Raw genomic sequence first — 22,286 nt, 5'->3', positions numbered from 1 at the left:
TTTCTACAAATGACCTCTATCATGTTTAGGACATTCCCTTCTGTTCCTAGTTTGTTGAGTGTTCTTATAATGAAAGGGTATAAGATAATGTCAAATGTTTTTTCTTCATCATGTTGGGATGCAGATAATTGTGTGTTATTTTTTTCCTTAATTCTGTTAATGTGTTGTATTACATAGATTGATTTTTATATGTTGAACCACCTATGCTTTCCTAGGTGCTTTCACTTGGTCATGGTGTATAATCCTCTTAATATGCTGCTGCATTCCACTGACTAGTATATTGTTGAGGACATCTGCATCTGTATTTATAAAGAATATTTATCTGTAGTTTTGTTTTCTTATGATGCCCTTGTCTGGCTTTGGCATCAGGGTAATGGTGACCATATTGAATGACTTAGGAAGTCTTCCTTCCTCTTTTATTTTTTGAAAGAGTTTGAGGAGGATTGTTGTTAATTCTCCTTTAAATGTTTAATAGAATTCACCAGTGAAGCCATCTGGTTCCAGACTTTTCTTTGTTGGGAAGTTTTTCATTACTGAATCAATATCTTTACTTATTATAGGTCTTCAAATTTTTTATTTCTTCTTGTGTCAGTTTTGGTAGTTTGTGTGTTTCTAGAAATTTGTCTGTTTCATCTGTCTAACTTGTTGGCATGCAATTGTTCATGAGATTCTCTCACAGTCTCCTTTATTTCTATAAGGCCAGTAATATGTCCCCACTTTCATTTATGATTTTAGTAATTTGAGACTATTCTTTTTCCTTTTTCCTTTTTTTTGAGGCCAGAATACTTTCCTTTAATATCAGAAACATGCTGTACATAAAGTGGAGAATGCACTTTAAATGATACATTTCTATGGCTTTTAGAGATTTTTGGCATTTTTTCCAGCTTTATTGAAATATAATTGACATATAATGTGTTGTATAAATTTAAGGTGTACAATGTGACGATTTAATACATGTATACATTGTAAAATGTTTGCCATAAGATGAATTAACACATCCTTTACCTCACGTAATTAGCATTTTGTTGTTGCTGCTGTTATGTTAAGAACATTAAAGCTCTAGTCTCGTAGCAAACATATGGAACGATTCACAAATTTGTGTGTTATCGTTTCACAGGGGCCATGCTAATCTTCTCTGTATCATTTGAATTTTAGAATATGTGCTGCTGAAGTGAACACTCTTTTTTCTGAATCAGTTGAACTTTAAGGTTTGTTGAATATGTTGATTTTTACAAAGAACCAACTTTAGTTTTGTTGATTTTCTCTTTTTTTTCTGACCTTTATTTCATTTAGCTCTGTTTTAATCATTATCATTTCCTACCTTCTGCTAACTTTGGGTTTAATTTGCTCTGTTTTGGTTCCATAAGTTATAAAGTTAGGTTATTGATTTGAGATCTTTCTTCTTTTTTAATGTGTGCATTTACAGCTGTAAATTTCCCTCTCACCACTGCTTTCTCTGTATCCCATAAGTTTTGGTGTGTTGTGATTTTGTCTTTATTCATCCCAAAGTATTCTTTTAATTCCATTGTGACTTCTTCTTTGATCCATTAGTTCTTTAAGAGTGTGTTGTTTAATTTCCACGTATTTGTGAATTCTCTAATTTTCCTTCTGTTATTGTAATTGATTTCTAATTTCATCCCATTAAGGTCAAAGAATATACATTGTATGATTTCAGTCTTTTTAAAATTATTAAGACTAGTTTTATGGCATAACATATGTTCTGTCCTGGAGAATGAGGTTTATTTTGCAAATGATGTATATCATTTGAGGAGAATGTGTATTGTGTTGTTAGGTGTACTGTTCTATATATGTCTGTTGGTTCTCCTTGTTATATAATGTTGTTAAGCCCTCTATTTTCTTATTGATCTTCTGCCTCTTGTTCTATTCATTATAGAAAGTGAGATTGAAGTCTCCAGGTGCTACTGTAAAATTTTCTATTTCTCCCTTCAAGTCCATCAATTTTTGCTTCATATATTTTGGGCTTTATTGGTAGGTGCATATGTGTTTATAATTATTATATATTCTTAATGGATTGACTCTTTTATGAATGCATAATGTCCTTCTTTGTCTCTTGTAACAATTTTGTGTGTGTGTGTGTGTGTGTGTGAGGAAGATTAGCCCTGAGCTAACATCCACTGCCAACCCTACTCTTTTGTGCTGAGGAAGATTGGCCCTGAATGAACATCCCTGCCCATCTTCCTCTACTTTATATGTGGGATGCCTCCCACAGCATGGCTTGACAAGTGGTGCAGAGGTCCACACCTGGGATCTGAACTGGTGAACCCTGGGCCACCAAAGTGGAATGTGCAAACTTAACTGCTGCGCCACTGAGCTGGCCCCTCTTGTAACAATTTTTAACTTAAAGTCTATTTTGTCTTTATGAGTATAGCCACACCAGCTCTCTTTTGGTTGCTATTTGCATGGAATATCTTTTTCTATCCATTCAACTTTTTTCACTTTGAGTATAAAGTGAGTCTCTTGAACACAGCATATAGTTAGATCATGTTTTCCATCCATTTTGCCAACTTCTGCCTTTCAATTGGACGATTTAGTCTATTTGCATTTAAAATAATTACTGATAAGGAGCGACTTCTGCCACTTTGCTATTTATTTTCTTTATATCTTATATCTTTTTTGTCCCTTAATTCTCCATTACTACTTACTTTTGTGTTAAATTGATTTTGTTTCCTCTTAAAACCACTTTACTGCAGTATAATTGACATAGAAAAGGCTGTACATATTTATTGTATACAACTTAGTGAGTTTGGAGATAAGTACACACCAGTGAAACCATCACTACAATCCATGCCATAAACATATCCATCCCTTCCAAAGTCACATCATCCATTAAAAAATTTGAAGAACGAGGTCATCTTTAATATTCCTATATTTTACATTGTTCCTTTTCAGTTTAAACATGTACTTCTTTAAAATGATTTTTAAGTGTATTATGTTGATTCCCTTCTTTTTTCCTTTTCTGTATATTTTTTAGTTATTTTCTTAGTGATTACCCTGAGGGTTACAATTATCATCTTAAATTCATAACACTCTAGTTTCAATTAATACCAACTTTGCATCAATAATATACAAAACCTCTGCTCTTATACAGCTCCATTCCCCTCTTTATGTTATTGTTATCACAAATTACATTCTTGCACATTGTGTGCCCATTAGCAAGACCTATAATTATTGTTTTTGAGATTTTTTTTAAGGAAGAAAAGAAGAATTACAAACCAAAAATACAATAATTCTGGCTTTATATTTACCTAATTAGTTACCTTTACTGGTATTCTTTATTTCTTTTATGGCTTACACTTAATATATAGTGTCTTTTCATTTCAGCCTGAAGGTCACCTTGTAGTTCTTTCTTAGGGCAAGTCTTTAATGATTAACTCCTTCAGCTCTTGTTTATCTGGGAATATCTGAATTTCTCCCTCATTTTTGGAGGATAATTCTGCCAGATGTCTAATTCTTGGTTGAGAATTTTTTCTTTTAGCACGTTAAATATGCTATCCCCCTGCCTTCTAGCCTCTGTGGTTTCCAGTGGGAAATCATCTGTTAATCTTATTGAGGATCCATTGTATGTGGTGAGTAGCTTCTGTCTTGTTGCTTTCAAGATTCTCCGTCTTTTGGGGCTGGCCCCATGGCCGAGTGATTAAGTTCACGCCTTCCCTTTCGGTGGCCCAGAGGTTGACCAGTTTGGATCTTGGACATGGTCATCAAGCCATGCTGAGCAGTGTCTCACATAGCTCAACTAGAAGGACCTACAACTAGAATATACAACTATGTACTGGGGAGCTTTGAGGAGAAGAAAAAAAAGAGGAAGATGGGCAATAGATGTTAGCTCAGGGACAATCTTAAAAAAAGTTAAAAATGATTCTCTGTCTTTTGATGTTTGATTATAATATGTCTCATTGTGGATCTCTTTGAATTCAGCCTACTTGGAGTTTATTGAGGTATGGATTCATATCTTTCATCTAATTTAGGATGTTTTTGGCCTTTATGTCTTCAAATATTCTTTCTTCTCCTTTCTATCTCTTCTATCCTGAGACTGCCATTGTGTGTGTATTGGTATGCTTGATGTTCTCTCACAGGTCCCTTAGACTCTGTTCACTTTTCATCATTGTTTTTTTCTTTCTGCCCCTGAGAGTGGATGATCTCGATGGACCTATCTTCAAGTTAATTAATTCATTCTTCTGCCTGCTCAAATCTGTTGAATGCCCCTAGTTAATTTTTCATTCTACTTATTGCACTTTTCCTCTCCAAAATTTCTATTTGGTTCCTTTTTATAATTTTTGTCTCTTTATTGATATTTGTTTTTTGATGATATTTCATTCCCCTGGTTCCCTTTATTTCTTTGAGCTATTTAAGACAGTTGATTTAAAGTCTGCCTAGTAAGACCAGTGTCTTGGCTTTCTCATGAACAGCTTCTATTAATTTCTTATTCCTATGAATGGGCTATACTTTCTTGTTTCTTCCCATGCCTCATAAGTTTTGGTTGAAAACTGGACAGTTTGAATATTATAATATGATAATTCTGGAAACCAGATTCTCCCCCCTCTTTAGGGTTTGTTGTTACTACTTGTTGTGGGTTGTAGTAGTTTGATTAGTGACTTTTTCTAAACTATTTTTGTCAAGATTGTACTCTTTGTCATGTGTGGTGACTGAATTCTCTTTCGATTTGCTTAGTGATCAGCTTGTGATTTCACAGAGATCTCCTTAAATTCCAAAAAATAACAGTATTCTCCTTTCTTTACAGATTGGCTTTGTGTTGGTATATACCATCAATGCTTAGTCATTTATAATTCTCACTTAGCCTTTACTTTCTGCTTCCGCAGAGCCTAAAAGTCAGCCACAGATGAAACCTTAGGGTCTTCTCTGGTCTACTCTGATCATGTGTCCAGCCCTGGGTATGTACCTGGCCTACCTTCTCTGGTATATACAGATTTTCAGTATCCTTATTTTCCCATGTATCTCTTTCCCAAGCCTCTTTCTTCCCAAGCCTCTTCCTTCCCAGACTTTTCAATCTGTCTGTTGCTTGCCCCATCTATTATCCCTTACCTCAGGTGGCTGTTGGTAGTACATTTGCCTGTGCATACTTTTGACATTGTCTGGAAGGCTACTCCAGTGCTGAGAAAGTCCTGAGGTCAGGAAAACAAGCCCCTGAGCCCATCACTCACGTAGCTACCAGAGAGGTCAAAATATACAATCATTGTATTTTGGGAACAAGGTCTGTATTTCTCCCTCTAGCACTGGACAGCCACGTTAGTAATGTGAATTGCCATCCCCAAAGGTTCTGCTAAGCTGGGGAGTGAAGGATGGCAAGCATGTAAGTCAAAATGTTGTAAAAGTTTCCTACCAAAATTTAGCAGCTTCTTTTTTCCTTAAATATTCCACTTGTTGCTGTAAGTTTTTCATTAGATTCTGAAGTTTCAAAAAAGTTGATTATTACAGTTTTTGCCTGCTTAATCATTGCTTTAGTGAAGGGACAGAGTTTTGGAGACTCCCACTCCACCATTTGCAGTGATGTCACCAATGATTGGTATTTTTTGTTGCCACAATTATTCTTAGCTTTGTATATTCCAAATGACAATTTCTCAGTGAAGTGATGCTAGTTTATAAGTGCTTCTTGATAACTATAGTGCCAGAATTTCTCCTGTGTTTCTTTAAGAAGTAAAAACCAGATCAAGGGCAGGATGTAGTAGACATATTTGTCCATACTCCTCCCACTAAGTACAACTTACACCCCTGGGCATTATGAAACTAACATTAAACCACTATGACAGTTGGAAAGAAAAAGGAAGACTGACTAAGGTACACAGGACTAAAGGAATAACATGATGGTGATTTCCATGGGTTTTCTTGTTGCTTTGTACATCCCAGACTTGGAGTTGAAGAGGCTGGCAACCCAGAAACATCAAGGAGACAGAAAAAAAAAGCCATAAGAGAAGCCTGCTTTCTCTAGCCAAAGGACCAGGAAAGGGGCAGCCTAATGAGACAGAAACGTTTTAGACAATAACTGCTCTCCTACAGTCATACACTACAGAAGTAAACTGTGGCCCCACACAGCCAGCAAAGGCCAAGTAGGAAGCCTAGATTTCTACCCTCACCAAGCTGTAGCAAAGCACCCAAACACCCCTACATCTTCTCACCCAGGATGGTGTCAGAGAAGGTCAAATGTGGAGCTGGTATTTATATCCCAACCAGATACTCTCCTCCTGGCAGTGTCAGTAAAGATCACATGGGGAACCTAGACTTCCACCTCTACTCAGTGATGATAAGGTACCTCTCCTGCCCACTTGGATAGTATGAGAGGAGTCCTAGTGGGGAGTCAGGACTTTTACAACCACCCAGTGTTAATGAGACCACACATTGTGGTATCACTGGAGGTCACATAGGGAGAAGTAATGAAGTTCTTCTGCCTACTCCAATTAGGGTGCTATCAGCATAGCACTAATTGGGTGCTTGAATCCCCACTCCCACCCAACAGTACTGTGGAAGTCCTCGCCAATGTGAGTGTCAGCAGAAGCCAACTGGGGAACCTCAACCTCCCACATGGCAGTAATGAGGAAGGACCCACAGTTCCTCTGCCAGAACAGTGTCATAGTAGGCTTGCTAAAACAGAAGATTTAAATAAGTCCCAGAGTCTCATAACAAAATTTCCAAAATATCTAGTTTTCAGCTAAAAATTACTCATGATTTCAAGAACAAGGAAAATGTCAACTTGAATGAAAAAAGTAATCAGTTGACACCAACACAAAGCTAACACTGATGTTAGAATTATTTGACAAAGATTTTAAAAGCCATCATTAAAATGCTTCAACAAATGATTACAAATGAAAAAATAAGTCTTAGAAAAGAAATTGAAGACATAAAGAAGAACCAAATGGAAATTATACAACTGAAAAATGTGATAAAAGAAAAAAAAAACTGAATGGATGAGCTCAACAGCAAAATGGAAGGAAGAGAGGAAAGAATCAGTGAACTTGAGATAGAAAAATAGAAGTTACTCAATATAAAAGAAAGCTGACTGAGAAAAAGATAAACAGACCTTCAGTGACCTGTGGGATAATAACAAAAGATCTACTATTTGTATCACTGAAAAATCAGAAGCAAAAGAGAAAGGGGGAGGGGCTGAAAAACTACTCAAAGAAATAATGGCTGAAAACATTCCAAATAAAGCAAAAGACATAAACGTATAGATTTAAGAGGCTGAGTAAACATTAAACAGGATACCCAAAAGAAATCCAAACCAAGACTCATCATAGTTAAACTTATGGAAACTAAAGGGAAAAAAATTGAAAACACCAGGAAAGAAGTAACACCTTACTTATGGGGGAAAACAATTTGAATGGTAGCTAATTTCTCATCAGAAATCATGGAAACCAGGAGGAAATGGCACCACATTTTCAAGTGTTGAAAAAAAAAAGTACTGTTAACTCAGGATTCTATATCTGGTGAAAATATCCTTCAGGAATGAAGGAAAAATAAGGCATTCTCAAATGAATGAAAATTAAGAGAATGTGTCACCATCAGACCTAACTTAGAAGAAAGGCCAAAGGAAGTTCTCTAAAAAGAAAGGAAATTATAAAGAAGGAACTTTGGAAATTCAGAAAGGAAGAAAACACAACAGAAATAATAAAAATATGAATAAACAAAAAAGACTCCTGTTCTTGAGCTGTCTAAATTACATTTGACAGTGGAAGCAAAAATTATAACACTGTTCTAAGTGTATGTAGAGGAAATATTTAAGCCAATTATATTATAAATGGAGGAGGGAAAAGGGATGTAAAAGGGAAATAGGGTTTGTGCACTTCACACAAACTGGTAAAATGCTGACACCAGTAGACTGTGATAAGATATATAGATACAGATAATAGATACAGGTACATACACAATATACTGCCTAGAAAAACCACTAAAATATCTATCCAAAGATATACACTCAAAAACACTCTAAGTTAATTCAAATAAAATTCAAAAATGTTCAAGTAACCCACAGGAAGGCAGGACAAGAAAACATAAACCACCAAAAGAACAAGCAAAAATAGCAATATGGGAGTATTAAGTTCTAGACATATCATAATTATATTAAATGTAAATGATCTAACTACACCAATTGAAACACAGAGATTAACAATGGATAAAAAGTATCCCACTGTATGCTGTGTACAAGAATCTCACTTCAAATATAATGATATATATAGGTTGGAAGTAAAAAAAATGGAAAGAGATAAATCAAGAAAACATAAATGAAACTAGGTGTGGCTGTATTAGTATTAGATGAGGTCGACTTCAGAAGAAAGAAAATTACCATAGATGAATAGGGACGTTACATAATGATAAAAGGGTTAATCCAACAAGAATAAATCACAACCTTAAATTTATATGCACCAAGCAAAAGACATAAAATATGTAACACAAAAATTGATAGAACTGAAAGAAATGAACAAATCTGCATACAGAGTTGTAAATATCAATACCCATTTCTCAATAGCTGATAGAACAATTAGAATCAGCAAGGACATATAACTCAACAACAGAATCAATCAGCACCATGTAGTACACATTTATATAATACTCTACCCAACAACAAAAGAATATACATTGTTTTCAAGTGCCAAGATAGACCATGTCCTAGGCCATTGAGGAAAAGCTCAAAAAATTTTTTAAAAGTTGAAATCATACAAAATGTTTTCTTTGACCACAATAGAATCAAGCTAGAAATCAATAATGGAAAGATAATAGGAAAATATGAAACAGATTTCCTACTACTTAGAAACCAAACAACACAATTCTGAATAATCCATGCATCAAAGTAAGTCACAAGGGAAATAAAATATGCACTGAAATAAATGAGAATACAATCAAATGCAATCAAAATTTGTGGAGCTCAGCTAAAACAATGCTGAGAGGGAAATGTATAGTACTGAGAGGGAAATTTATAGCACTGAATGCTTACATTTGCAAAGAGAAAAAAACTCAATATTTTAAGCTCGCACATCAAGAACCTATAAAAAGAACAGAAAAATAAAATCAAAGCAAGAAGGAAAGAAATAATAATGATAAAAACAGAAAGACTGACAAAGAAAAAAGAGATAAGATACAAGTTATGCCTGAAATGAAGCAACGGATATCACGACAAACCATGCAAACATCAAAAAGATAATAAGGGAATACTACAAACAACTCTAAGCCACATGAATTTGAAAACATAGATGAAATGGACCAATTCTTTATAAAGCTCAAACTACTACCACTCACCCACTATAAAATAAATGTGAATAGCCCTACAACTAAGCCAGTCACAAAAGGACAAATAATGTATCATTCCACCATATGAAGTATCTAAAGTAGAGAAAATGATAGAAACAAAATGTAGAAAAGTTGTCACCAAGGTCTGGGAGCAGATGATGAGGGAATTAGTGTTTAGTAAGTGTAGAGTTTCAGTGTTACAAGATAAAAAAATTTTGGAGATCTCCAGCACAATGATGTCAAGATAATTACCACTACTGAACTGTAGACTTAAAAATGATTGAGATGGTAATTCTACTGTTATGTGTTTTTTACCACAATAAAAAAATACATAACCAGGAAACAATCCATCCAACCAACTTTTAAAAAATACTAAAGTGTAGGTCGTATGTGATGAAAACTGAAAAATGCTGAGGAAAGAAAGAAAACAACATCTAAATAAATGGGCAGGCATAGGATATTCACAGATTGGAAGACTTAATGTTGTACAGATATCCATTCTCTTCAAATTGATATACACAGAGTCACATGAGCATAACGATGGAGTGAGCTCTCCCCGTAAACTCTCACCTCAAAGATACAACAAAAAGGACATTCATATTCCAACAGAGGACATCCACGTAACACAAAAGACATCTGAGAGACCAACACAGCCATATGTTCGAAGGTAGAAGTACTGGAGCCCTTCCCCAGGGAAGTGGAATGAGGTAAAAGCATGCTTCTCTTCCTCCCTGAAGGACAGCGAGCCAGGGATTGTGCAGGGACACTTGGAGGAAAGCAAAGAGGGAGTGGTGGCCCTCTGTGGGAACACCCTAGATCTCCAAGGTCCCTCACAGCTCAGAGGAAAGTCCCTCACATAGGTGACTACCTTTTTTGGGGGTGTCTTCAACAAACCAACACTCCAGGAGAGCAGATAGTGAGGGCAGAGCAAGAAGCACCCGAGATCACACAGGAGATAGAAAGTGACCCTCTCCCCTGCCTGGCACCCCAGCCCAGCTGTCCCTGTGGATCACAGTGGGCTCAGAATACTCAGCTCGTGCCCCACATCCAGTGGTGACAAGTGGATGCAGCAATCAAATACTACCACAATGTGGAAGCACAGATCCACACCATATAGCAGTATGAAAACATATATTAAATCTCCAGATCAGAAGGAAAATGACAAGTACCCAGAAATGAATCCTCAAGACACAAATCTGTAGCCTAAGGGACAGAGAATTCAAAATAGCTATCATTAAATAACTCAACATGTTAAAAGATAATGCAGATAGACAATTCAACAAGTTCAGGAGATACTTCACAAAAGAGATTGAAACTATAAAGAGGAACTAATCAGAAATATTAGACAGGAAAAATACAATGGCAGAGATAAAGCAGAATATGGATTCCCTGAATGGTAGAGCTGATAACATGGAGGAGCAAATCAGCAACACTGAGGACAGAAATATAGAAATAGTTCAGATGGAGGAGGGAGAGAACTAAGACTAAAAAGAAGTGAAGAAAGTCTCTGAGAAATTTCTGACTCGATTAGGAAATGCAACATAAGGATTATAGGTATTAAAGAGGGAAAAAGGGAGGGAGAAAAGAGCAGAGAGCTTGTTCAAAGAAATAATAGCTGAGTAGCTGAGAAATTCCCAAACCTCGGGAAGGAGCTAGAAGTACATGTAAACGAAGCTAATAGAACTCCTAGTTACATCAAGGTAAAAAGACCTTCTCCAAGGCATATATTAGTAAAACTGACAAAAATCAATGACAAAGAAAAATTCTTAAGGTCAGCAAGGCAGAAGAAAATAACCTACAAAGGAACCCCTATCAAGCTTTCAGTGGATTTCCTAGCAGAAACCTTACAGGCTAGGAGAAAGTGGAATGATATATTCAAATCTTTGAAAGACAATAACTTTCAGCCAAAAATACTCTATCCAGTGAAAACATACTTCAGATATGATGGAGAAATAAAAACCCCCAGATAAACAGAAGCTAAGGGAGTTAATCACCACAAGGACCACCCCTCCCACACAAGGAATTCTCAATGAGGCCTTCATACCTGAGGAAAAAGAAGAAAGGGGTTACAAAGCCCTGAGTAAGGAGATAAATAGGTAGACAAATTCAGAAAATTGTAGCTGTCCATCAGAATAGGTTAGCAAATAGTCAGGTAAAACATTAAAAATAAAAGGAAGGAAAACACCTGAAACAAAGATAATATTGTTGTTTTAACCACAAACTAATAAGACAAGATAGAATAAGATGTTACAAAAACAACTTAGGAGGGGGAATAGGAAAGGGACTGAATTGGCCTAGTCTAAGGAAATAAGAGGTCATGAGAAAATGGACTGTCTCATCCATGAGATTTTGCATACAAGCCATGGTAACCACTAAAAAAAAAAAGTAGAACAGAGAAGCAAATAATAAGGAGAAAACTAAGAAATCCAGCATAAAAAACTACCTGACCAAATTGATAATCCTAAATACATGGGATGAGAAACAAAGGAAATGCAGGAGAACTGGAAAAAAGAGTGATAAAATGGCAGCATTAAGACCTCATGTATCAATAATCACTCTAAATGTAAATGTATTGAATTATCCAATAAAAAGACACAGAGTAGTGAGATGGATTAAAGAACAAGACCCAACAGTATGCTGCCTCCAGGAAGTACATCTCAGCTCCACAAACAAACACAGGCTCAGAGTGAAGGGACAGAAGACAATACTCCAAGCTAATTGCAAACAAAAGAAAGCAGATGTTGCAATGCTTATATCAGACAAAGTAGACTTCAAGATAAAACACATAAAGAGAGACAAAGAGGGGCAGTATATAATGATCAAAAGGACACTCCACCAACAAGACATAACACTTATAAATATCTGTGCATCCAATATAGGAGGACTAAAGTACATAAAGGAACTATTAGCAAACATAAAAGGAGGCATTAACAACAGCACAATAATAGTAGGGGACCTCAACACTCCACTCACATCAACGGATAGATCATCCAGACAGAAAGTCAACAAGGAAACAGTGGAATTAAATGACAAACTAGATGAGATGGACTTAATAGTTATATATATATACAACACTCCACCCAAAAACAGCAGAATACACCTTTTTCTCGTGCATATGGAACATTCTCAAAGATAGACCATATGTTGGGAAACAAGGCAAGCCTCAATAAATTTAAGAAGATTGAAATAATAAGCATCTTTTCCAACCACAATGCTATGAAACTATAAATTAACTACAAGAAGAAAGCTGAGAAAGGGACAAAGATGTGGACACTAAACAACATCCTAGTGAACTACCAATGGATCATTGAAGAAAGTAAAGGAGGAATAAAAAGTATTTGGAGACAAAATGAAAATATACTATACCAACTCATATGGGATGCAGCAAAAACAGTACTAAGATGGAAATTCATTGCAGTACAGGCTCACCTCAACAAACAAGAAAACTCCCAAATAAGCAATCTCTAACTACACCTCACTGAATTAGAAAAAGAAGAACAAACAAAGCCCAAAGTCAGCAGGAGGGAAATTATAAAACTCAGTGCAGAAATAAATGCAACTGAAACAAAAAAGACAGTAGTAAGAAGCAATGGAACAAAGAGCTAGTTCTTTGAGAAGATAAACAAAACTGACAAACCCCTAGCCAGACTTACAAAGAAAAAAAGAGAGAAAGCTCAGATAAGTACAATTAGAAATGAAAGCAGAGAAATTACAACAGATACCACAGAAATAAAAATGATTATAAGAGAATACTATGAAAAGCTATATGCCAAAAAATTGGACAATCTAGAAGAAATGGATAAAGTCTTAGACCCTTACAACCTCTCAAAGCTGAATCAAGAAGAAATAGGCAATCTGAATACACCAATCACAAGTAAAGAGATTGAAACAGTAATCAAAAACATCCCAAAAAATAAAAGTCCAGGACAAGACAGCTTCCCAGGTGAATTCTACCAAACATTCAAAGAGGATTTAATATGTATCCTTCTCAAACTATTCAAAAAATTAGGGAAGATGGAATACTTCCTAACACATTCTATGAGGCCAACCTCACCCCGATACCAAAACCTTAGATAGACAACACAAAAAGGGAAACTGCAGGCCAATGTGACTGATGAACATAGGTGCAAAAATCCTCAACAAAATATCAGCAACCCAAATACAGCAATACATCAAAAAGATCATACACCACAATCAATTGGGATCTATATCAGGGACACAGGGATGGGTCAACACCTGCAGATAAATCAGTGTGATACACCACATTAACCAAATCAAGAATAAAAACCACATGATCAAGTCAATATACACAGAGAAAGTATTTGACAAAATGCAACAGCAAGTTATGATAAGAACTCTTAACAAAGTGTGAGTAGAAAGAAATTACCTCAACATAATGAAGGCCATATATGACAAACCAACAGCAAACATCATACTCAATGAGGAAAAACTGAACGCCATTCCTCTGAAAACAACAAGAAGACAAGGGTGTCCACTCTCACCACTTTTATTCAACATTGTACTGGAGGGTTTGGCCAGAGCAATTAGGCAAGTGAAAGGAATAAAAGGAATCCAAATAGTAAATGAAGAAGTGAAAATCTCGCTGTTTGCTGACATGATCTTGTATATACGAAACCCTAAATAATCCATCAAAAAACTATTAAAATAATCAACTGCAGTAATATTGCATCGTACAAAAGTCAACTTACAAAATCAGTTGCATTTCTATACTGTAATAACAAACTAACAGAGAACTGAAGAATACAATCCCATTTACAATTGCAACAGTGAGAGTAAAATATCTAGGAATAAATTTAACCAAGGAGAGGAAAGACCTACACAATGAAAATTGTAAGACATTATTGAAAGAAATCAATGATGACATAAAGAAATGCAAAGATATTCCATGTAGTTGGATCAGAAGAATAAACATAGTAAAAATGCCCATACTACCTAAAGCAATCTACAGATTCAATGCAATTCCTTCAGAATCCCAATGACATTCTTCATGGAAATATAACAGAGAATCCTAAAATTCACATGGGGACACAAAAAAACCCTGAACAGCTAAAGCAATCCTGAGAAAAAAAGAACTAAGCTGGAGTCATCACAATCCCTAACTTCAATATGAACTACAAAGCTATAGTAATCAAAACAGCAGGGTAGTGATACAAAAACAGACACACAGATCGATGGAACAGAATTGAATGTCCAGAAATAAAGCCACACATCTACAGATAGCTAATCTTTGACAAAAGAGCCAAGAACATACAATAGAGAAAAGAAAATCTCTTCAATAAATGGTGTTCGGAAAACTGGACAGCCATGTGAAAAGAATGAAAGTAGACTGTTATCTTACACCATACACAAAAATTAACCCAAAATGGATTAAAGACTTGAAAGTAACACCTGAAACCTAAAACTCCTGGAAGAATATATAAGCTGTACACTCTAACATCAGTGTTAGCAGTATCTTTTCAAATACCATGTCTACTCAGGCAAGGTAAACAAAAGAAAGAAAGAAACAAATGGGACTACATCAGACTAAAAAGCTTCTGCAAGGCAAAGGCACATACAATGGAATACTGCTTGGCCATTAAAAAGGCAAAATTGTCCCATTCACACCAACATGGATGGACCTGGTGGGTATTAAGTTACACGAAATAAGCCAGACAGAAAAAGCCAAACACCATATGATTTCACTCATATGGAATTTCACTCATATGTGAAAGATAAACACAAGGACAAAGGGAACAGTTCAGTGGTTACTGGGAGAAGCAGGCTGGGGGCAGGCACTTATATGGTGACAGACAAGTAATGTACAACTGAAATTTCTCAATATTGTAAACTCTTATGATCTCAATTTAAATAATGGGGGAAAAATAACTGTTACTATCAGAGGTGGGGGCAGGAGGTTCTTGTCCAGGGTGAAAACAAAAATTCCAGAAAGAATTTTTAGAGGTACAGTCAATATTCTAAAATTTATGTGGAAAGGCAAAGGACTGGTGTACAATTTTTAAGAAGAATTATAGATTTATAATATTTCTCATGAACATAGATGCAAAAATTCTCAACAAAATATTATCAAATCAAATCCAAAAATTTGTAAAAATAATTATACACTATGACCAAGTGGGATTTATTCCAAGTGTGCAAGGCTGCTTCAACATTTGAAAAGCAATGCAATCCATCACAGGAACACACTACAAACAAAAATCATATCAAAAGATACAGAAAGAGCATTCGACAATATCCAACAGTCACTCATGGTAAAATCTTTCAGTAAGCTAGGAATAGAGGGGAACTTCCTCAAATTAATAAAGAATATCTACAAAAAGCCTCCAGATTACATCATAATTAATGGTGAGGACCTTGAAGCCTAAGATGAGGAACAAGGCAAGGATCTCCTCTTTCACCACTCCTTTTCAAGGTCATCCTGGAAGTCCTAGTGAATGTAATAAGACAAGAAAAGGAAATAAAAGTATACAGATTGAGAAGGAAGACATAAAATTGTCTCTGTTCTCAGATGACACAATTATATGTAGAAAATCTGAAAGAATGGACAGAACAATTCTTGGAATTAATTAGCAGGTATATCAAGGTTGCAGGATACAAGCTTATTATACAAAAGACAATCACTTTCCTATATGCCAGCAATGAACAAGTAGAATTGGAAATTAAAAACAATACCATTTATATTAGCACTCAAACAATGAAATATGTAGGTATAAATTTAACAAAACGTGTAAGATCTATATGAGGAAAACTACAAAATTCTGATGAATGAAATCAAAGAAGAACTAAATAAATGAGATGTTCTCTGTTTATGGGTAGGAAGACTCAATATTGTCAAGATGTCTGTTCTTCCCAACTTGATCTATAGATTCAAAGCAATCCCAATCAAAATCCAAGCACATTGTTTTGTGGATGTTGACAAACTCATTATAATGTTTTTATAGAGAGGCAAATAACCCATAATAACCAACACAGTATTGAAGGAAAAGAACAGTGTTGGAGGACTGACACTTCTTGACTTCAAGACTATTATAAAGCTACAGTAACCAAGACAGTGTGTTATTGGCAGAAGAATAGTCAAATAGATCAATGGAACAGAATAGAGAGCCCAGAAATACAGCCAAATAAATATAGTCACCTGATCTTTTACAAATTAACAAAGGCAATACAATGGAGCAAAGATAGTCTTTTCAATAAGTGGTGCTGGAACATCTGGACATCCATATGCAAAAACAAAAACAAAAACAAAAAAGAATCTAGACACAGACCTTATACCCTTCACGAAATTTAACTAAAACTGAACCACAGACCTACAGGTAAAACTATAAAAATCTGTAAATCTCCTAGATAATAACCTGGGAGAAAACCTAGATGACTTTGGGTATGGCAATGACTTTTTAGATACAACACCAAAGGCACAATCCATGAAAGAAATAATTGGCAAGCTGGACTTTATTAAAATTAAAAACTTCTGCTCTGCAAAAGACACTGTTAAGAGAATGAGAAGTGAGGAGAAGAGGATTGAAGAATGGGCGTAAAGATATAAATGATGTCACTCAGCAGCATGGTGGGTAGTCTCTGGGTCAGAGAACTCTGAATGCTTGCACCAGGTTGGGGTCTTTATTGCCCTGGGGTTTTATCTTATCTAAGACTAGCAGGTATTGGGTGCAGTTATGCAGGGTATGTAAGCATGCAGGTTTTAATGGCTAAAAATCTGCTTATATAGGCTCTATTTAGAACTGGTGGTGTAAAATTTTGTTTGCTTCTGACAGGCTTTTGAACTAATGGGTCCTAGCCTGCAGTGAAGAAGTAAACAACATAAGGCCAATATATAGAGGCCATCTTTGGCTACAATCTATCTCCTGACTCCATGATTTTTTGTTTGTTGCTTATTTTTGATAAAATATACATTAAATTTACCATTTTAATGATTTTAAATGTACAGTTCAGTAGCACTGTACCACCACTGGCCATTTCCAGAACTATTTCATCATCCCAAACAGAAACTCCATACCCATTTCACAATAACTCCCCATTTGCCCCTACTTGTAGCTCCAACAACCTCCATTTTACTTTCTGTCTCTCTGAATTTGCCTATTCTAAGTACCTCTAAGTGGAATTATTCAATATTTTTCTGTTTGTGTCTCACTTATTTCACATAGCATGATATTTTCAAAGACCATCCATGTTGTACCATGGATCAGAACTTCATTCCTTTTTAAGAGCTAGTAATATTCCATTGCATATATTACCATATATTGTTTAACCATTCATCTACTGATAGCCATTTGGTTGTTTCCACCTTTTGGCTATTGTGAGTAATGCTACTACGAACATTTGTGTACAAATATTTGTTTTGAGTCCTTGCTTTCCGTTTTTTTGGATATATACCTAGAAGTAGAATTGCTGGATCACATGGCAATTCTATGTTTAACTTTTTGCGGGGACTACCAAACTGTTTTCAACAGTGGCTGCACCATTTTATATTCCCCCCAGCAAAGCACAAGCGTTCCAGTTTCCCCACATCCTTGCTGATTCTTATATTATCCAATTTTTTGACAGTAGTGATACTAAGGGGCATGGAGTGGTATCTCATTATGGTTTTGATTTGCATTTCCCTAATGATCAGTGAGTTGAGCATCTTTTCTTGTGCTTGTTGACCATCTGTATATCTTCTTTTGAGAAGTATCTATTTAATTTTTTGTCAATTTTTGAATAGAATTGTTTTTTTGTTCTTGGGTTTTAGCAGTTTTTTATGTATTCTGGTTATTAATCCCTTACCATATGTATAACTTGCAAATATTTCCTCTCATTCTCTAGTTTGTCTTTTTGCTCTCTTGATAGTGCCCTTTTATGCACAAAAGTTTTTAATTGTGATCAAGTCCATTTTACCTATTTTTTTCTTTGTTGCATGTGCTTTTGTTGTCATATCTAAGAAATCATTGTCAAATCCAATGTCATGAAGATTTTTCCTATGTTCTCTTCTAAGAATTTTATGGTTTAGTCTTACATTTAGGTCTTTAATCCATTTTGAGTTAATTTTTGTATATGGCGTAAGGTAAGGGTCCAACTTCATTCTTCTGTGTGGGGATATCTAGTTTTTCCAGCAACATTTATTGAAAAGACTGTCCTTTCCCCATTGAATGGTCTTGATACCTTTGCCGAAAATCAATTGACCATATATTTGAGGGTTTATTTCTGGACTCTTTATTCTGTTCCATTGGTCTATATGTTTGTTCCTTTGTGAGTACAACACTATTTTAATTGTTACAGGCTTGTAGTAACTTTTGAAATCAGAAGGCATGTGTCCTCCAACTTTATTCTTGTACTTCAAAATTGTTTTAGCTATTTGGGGTCCCTTCAGATTCCATATGAATTGTAGGATTGACGTTTTTATTTCTGCTGAAAATGCTATTACGATTTTGATAGCGATTACATTGAATCTGTAGATAACTTTGGGTAGTATTGACATCTGAACAATGTTAAGTCTTCTAATCCATGAACATGGAAGGTCTTTCCATTTGTTTGTCTTCTTTAATTTCTTTCACCAATGATTTTTAGTTTTCAGTGTACAAATCTGTGACTTCCTTGATTAAATTTATTCCTAAGTATTTTATTCTTTTAGGTGCTATTTTAGACAAAATTGTTTTCTTAATCATCCTGTTCATATTTTTTATTGCTAGTGTACAGAAATGAAAATGGAACTGATTTTTTTAAAAAGATTTAATTTTTTTCCTTTTTCTCCCCAAAGCCCCCTGGTACATAGTTGTATATTCTTCGTTGTGGGTCCTTCTAATTGTGACATGTGGGATGCTGCCTCAGCGTGGTTTGATGAGCAGTGCCATGTCTGCGCCCAGGATTTGAACCAATGAAACACTGGGCCACCTGCAGCAGAGCGCACAAACTTAACCACTCGGCCATGGGGCCAGCCCCTAAATGGAACTGATTTTTTCATGCTGATTTTGTATCCTGCAACTTTGCTAAATTTGTTTATTAACTTTGACAGTTTTGTGTGTGGATGTGATTTTCAGTTTTCTACTTATAAGATCATATCATCTATAAACTAATTTTACTCCTTCCTTTCTAATGTGGATGACTTTTATTTCTTTTACTTGCCTAATTGCTTTGGCTAGGACTTCTAGTACTGTGTTGAATAGAAGTGGTGAGAGTGGGCATCCTTGTCTTCTTCCTGATCGTAGGGCACAGCTTTCAGTTTGTCAACATTGGGTACTTTGGTGGCTGTGGGTTTTTCGTATTATGACCTTTGTCATGTTGAGGAATTTTGCTTCTATTTCTATTGTATTAGTTGTTTTCTTTTTTCATGAAAGTGTGTTGAATTTTGTCAAATCCTTTCTTATGCATCAATCAAGATGGTCATATTTTTTTTCCTTAGTTCTTTTAATGTGGTATATTACACTGATTAATTTTTGTATGTTGGACCATCCTTTCATTCTGGGTGTATATCCCACTTGGGTTATATTCATTATGTATGCTGCTGAATTTGGTTTACTTGTATTTTCTTGAGGATCATTGCATCAGTGTTCATATGAGATATTGGTCTGTAGTTTTCTCTTCTTGTTGTGTTGTTGTCTAACTTTGGTATCAGGGTAATGCTGGCCTCATTCAATGAGTTAGGAAGTATTCTCTTCTGTCTTTTGGAAGAGTTTAAAAAGGATTGATTTTAATTATTTTAAAATGTTTAGTAGAAATCACTAGTGAAGCCATCTTGGCCTAGGATTTTTTTGCTAGGAGGTTTTTGATTACTGATTCCATCTCTTAGTTATAGGTCTATTCAGGTTTTCTGTTGTTTCATGGGTCAGTTTTAGTAGATTTGTGTTTCTGGGAATCTGTTTCATCTGGGTTATTGAATTTATTGATATACAATTGTTCATAGTATTCTCTTATAATCCTTTTTATTTCTCCAAAATGGTAGTATTGTCTCCATTTTCATTTCTGGTTTTAGTAGTTTGAGTCTTTTTTCTTTTTTTCTTAGTCTATCTAGCTAAAAGTTTGTCAATTTTGTTAATCTCATCAAATAACCAAATTTTGGTTTTGTTGATTTTCTATAGTGTTTTTATATTCTCTATTTTATTTATCTCCACTCTTCTTTATTATTTCCTTCCTTCTGCTAGCTTTGGGTTTAGTTAGCTGTCATTTTTCTTCTTCCATAGGTGTAAAATTAGGCTCTTGATTTGAGATCATCTTTTTTTAAAGTATGAATTTACAACTATAAATTTCTCTTCTATCACTGCTTTCACAGCATCCCTAATGTTTGGGCATGTTGTGCTTTTGTTTCATTTATCTCAAGGTGTTTTCTAATTTCACTTGTGTTTTTTTATTTCACCCATTGGCTGTTTAAAAGTATGTTGTTTAATTTCCACATATTTGTTAATTTTCCAGTTTTTCTTTGCTTAGTGATTTCTGGTTTCATTCTACTGTCATCAAAAAAGGTACTTTGAATGATTTCAATCTTTTTTTATGTTTAAAAAGACTTGTTTTGTACCCTAACATATGGTCTATAAAATGTTCTATGTGCACTTGAGAAAAATGTGTATTCTGCTGTTTTTGGTTGGAATTTTCTGTATATGTCAATTAGGTCCAATTGGTTCCTAGGATTTTTCAAGTCCTCTATTTTCGTGTTGATATACTCTCTGGTCATTATACCCATTATTGAATATTGGCCATATATAGTTTTATAATCTTAATTTGTATGTTATTTCATCATGTCTAAATTTGGAGCCAGTCATAAAGCATCTTAAAGACCCAGAATCCTATAAGGGAACACACGAAAAGTTCAAAGCTCATTCACAGCCAGTTTGCCTATTTACTGGAGGAAATCCAGGAGAATAGATCAGAAAAAGTAAATGCTTTTATTTGTGCCATCTGTTTAGTTAGCATAGTGATATTATCATCCTTTGATGCATGTCCCTGGCCATCTGTAAAACTTAGGTGAGTGTTATCTACTCATATGCAACAAAATATATTAACAAGTGTGCTGACCACTCCTACAAGTGGGTAATAAGTAATATAGGGCCATGCAGTTATCTATCGCTGTGACTCCAAAAGATTCAGCCAGGAGTTCCAGTTCTCTGGTCCATTTGTTAAATTCATGTGGATAATTCCTTGGAAGTGGCTATCTGTGTTTCTTTTAATTACTGTGTTGTATTCCATACTTATGCTGCTTCTATTGCTCCCAAAATTAGTGATGCCGTAGTGCTCAGTACCAGGAGTATAAGTGGGTAACCTCATTTTCATCATTGGAGAGTTGGAGCATGGTTTGTGGGGACAAGTACTTGGAATTCCTCATCTGAGTAAAATCTACTGGAATTCTGAGACAAATCCAAATTGAAGAAATATTGTCCAGGGTTGAACAAGGCAGAGGTTGTGATAAGGAAAGCCATTTTATTCCCTTACCTGGCAAGCAGGCTCCTTCTTCTGCCTGTATTCTTTGAGTTTATTTGAAGGTAAGTTTGTATGACTTAGTGCAGTTCACAATTCTAGATGGTATTAGGGAGCATAATGTGTATTTTTCATATTTTTTCCAGATTTATTGAAATATAATTGACATATAACATTGTGTATGTTTTTTTTGTTTTTTTCTTTGAATTTTTATTTTTTTCGGATGTACATCATATTTCGAATTCTGTATATATTACATCATGTTCACCAACCGAACACTAATTATAGTGCATCCCCTCACATGTGAGCCTAATCACCCCTTTTGCCCTCCCCCTTCCCCCCTTCCCCAATGGTAACCACCAGTCCAATCTCCAATGCTATGTGATTTTTTCTTGTCATTTTTATCTTCTACATATGAGGGAGATAATATGGTGCTTGGCTTTCTCCCTCTGACTTATTTCACTCAGCATAATACCCTCAAGGTCCATCCATGTTGTCACAAATGGCTGGATTTCGTCATTTCTTATGGCTGAGTAGTAGTCCATCGTGTATAAATACCACATCTTCTTTATCCATTCATTGCTTGATGGGCAACTAGGTTGCTTCCAAGTCTTGGC

General features: G+C 35.3%; 1 protein-coding gene and 1 non-coding gene across 20 annotated transcripts in view; one reads left to right on the top strand and one right to left on the bottom strand.

Annotated features, from left to right (window-relative positions):
* Positions 1-22,286, top strand: part of LOC103543242 (ankyrin repeat and SOCS box protein 12) — a 183,578-nt gene that overhangs the window by 89,623 nt on the left and 71,669 nt on the right. The window lies entirely within an intron of this gene.
* LOC139081224 (U6 spliceosomal RNA) lies at positions 1,073-1,179 on the bottom strand. Its single transcript, XR_011536347.1, has one exon. It is a non-coding gene; the product is annotated as a U6 spliceosomal RNA (small nuclear RNA).

The sequence above is a fragment of the Equus przewalskii genome, chromosome X, assembly GCF_037783145.1.
Source record: "Equus przewalskii isolate Varuska chromosome X, EquPr2, whole genome shotgun sequence".
Lineage (NCBI taxonomy): Eukaryota > Metazoa > Chordata > Mammalia > Perissodactyla > Equidae > Equus > Equus przewalskii.
The sequence above is the reverse complement of the archived record's forward strand: the minus strand, read 5'-3'. Positions and strand labels throughout refer to the sequence as shown.